The sequence below is a fragment of the Echinops telfairi genome, unplaced genomic scaffold (assembly GCF_000313985.2).
Source record: "Echinops telfairi isolate 266 unplaced genomic scaffold, ASM31398v2 ScPeMD7_23;HRSCAF=83, whole genome shotgun sequence".
Classification (NCBI taxonomy): Eukaryota; Metazoa; Chordata; class Mammalia; order Afrosoricida; family Tenrecidae; genus Echinops; species Echinops telfairi.
The window spans coordinates 17,564,850-17,567,221 of record NW_022103920.1 but is presented as its reverse complement, the minus strand read 5'-3'; positions in this window follow the sequence as shown (position 1 = coordinate 17,567,221).

The window sequence follows — 2,372 nt, the reverse complement described above, 5'->3', positions numbered from 1 at the left end:
TGGCTGTGGGAGAAGGTCTGTCCTCCCGAGAGGCAGCTGGCGTTTCCCTGCCCTTCCCGCGGGGCCGGGAGGCCAGCCAAGCCCGTGCGTAAAGCGGGAGCGGGCAGGGCGCAGTCCGCGCAGGGGAACGGTGGTCTTGGGGCCGACGCCTCGGGCTCTCCGCACCCGCAGGCCGAGGTGAAACAGTTTCAAGCTGTTCCCACTTGCCCCTCCAGGCTCGGAACCCCAGCCCCAATTGCCACCGCGGGCATGGGAGCTTGCCTAGTATATGAGCAAAACACCCAAAGGGTGGCAATGGAGAAGAGATGCTCACAAGGAGGGAAAGAAGGGTGGGGAGTGGAGGGGCAGGAGGCCAGATAGCAGCACAGGACAGGGGAGAGCAGCTGGACTTGGCCACACAAAGGGGACAAAGACAGGGGGACAGCATGAGAGACAGAGCAGACAATGCAGGTGAGCTACCTGTGTGGAGGTGCTCCTGTGGCAGACTCTCAGGGACTCTAGCCAGGCTTCTGAATACCCTTGGGACCACCAGGGGTGGTGGTCTGGTTCTGGTGACAGCCTCCACTCTCAGATCCGGCTTCTGCCCTGCCAGGGGGTCCAGAGCTACAGAGAGCTTGTGCTCAGGAGCAGAGGGCAGCCTTCTGGGAGCAGCTAGTGATGTCACAAGCCATGAAGAGAGGAGAGAGGAGGAGGGGAGAGCATGGGGTTGGCTGACACTGGCCCTGAGGCAGGACAAGTCACAGCCAATGCCCCCTGTGTCCTTCCATGGCCAATCCTCAGAATTCACTCTGAACCCACCTACCAGCCTGAAGCTGGTCCAGAACCACTCACAGGAAGGTCCCCAGACCCAGAGTTCGTCCCCTCAGGTGCCACTGCTCTTGCAGGAGAGCACGGATGGAAGGGGGGAGCTTCAGAATGAGCCCTCCAAGCTGGGAGTGAAATAGGGTACAAAAGTGGTGTCCAGACCCCCAGACTCCAACCTGGGATCTCGGGTCAACTCTGGGCCAGGTGTGCACTGCTATAACTAATCGATGGCTACATAGACTGACATAACTGATGACTGAGGTGTCCCCTGAAACTCTGGGTGCGTGAGACTCTGTGGATAGGAGCGAGGTTACCGAGCACCAGCTCTGCCCAGAGAGTGGTCCCAGCAGTTTTCCAGTGGGCTCCTTTATGGAGGTGATGCTGAGCGTGAATTCTCTCCTGGCAGTAGGGGTATCCTGGACTTGTAGTGCTGACCATGGTGGTGGTGGTGGGATGTAGTGCTGAGATGCATGTGGGAGATTTAAGGAGAGGCGTGCGTCCTACTCAGAGCCTTGGTGGTGTAGCGGTTTACACGCTGGGCTGTTAACCACAAGGTGAGCAGTTTGATACCACCAGTCACTTTGCGGGAGAAAGATGAGGCTTTCGACTCCTGTAAGGATTTCCCGTCTTGGAGACCCACAGAGGCAGTTCTGCCCTGTTCTTTAGGGTGACTGTGAGTCCCAGCTGACTGGATGGCAGTGAGTTTGGTGGTGGTGGTGGTGGTGGTGGTGGTGGTGGTGATGGTTTGGTTTGGGGTTTCGGTTTTGGTGTGGTCTATGATCTACTTTAACTTCTCCCAACACTGGGTGCTGCCACGTCCAAGGAGTTCAAAGACGGGTACTTTTCGTTGCTGAGTCAATAGCCACACTTCAGTTGCCACAAAGGACATAGCAGATTGTCTGGTTGGAGGTTCTTGAGAGAGTGGGAGACACCAGGAATCGGATTGGTGGTTCTGGCAAGGATGCTGGGAAGGCAACGGCACCGCACTTGGACGCTGTGTTATGGACACCATCTTAGGCATGTTCCTTGTGGGTGTAAAGGAACAGGCACAGGGAGTCCCCTGGATCTATGCCCAATTCCACACCTCAGATTCTTTGAAGCCCTCACCGAAATCAGGCTGAAAACCAGAAGGGTTTGGGACCGTAAGACTCAAGCCAGAAGTCCCAGGGGGGGCGGGGGGCAAAAAAAGAGTTAATTGAGACATGCTTTGATGTGGGGGGAAGGATATTTGTTGTGCATGGGGCTTAATCTTAAAGCTGGGACTTTTGCTCTCAAAAGGAGACTACCTTTGGTGTCAAGAAGTGGTCTTGCCCCTACACATGTCCCCTACACGTAGCCCCTCCTGTCCCAGCCTCGCCCAGCATCCTGTGCTCAGGCTCAGGGTCAAGACTGCAGCAGGAGGTCTCAGCAGGGTGGCAGACTAGCCAGTGCCCCCACGGTTTGCAGAGCCAATCCAGCTCCAGGCAGTTTGGCACTGCTGGTCACCCTGCCCAGCCTCACCATGGAGAGAGAAGGTCCCCAGGAAGGCACAGGCTGTCCTAGGAGCTTGTTCTTGTTCCTGTTCCCTG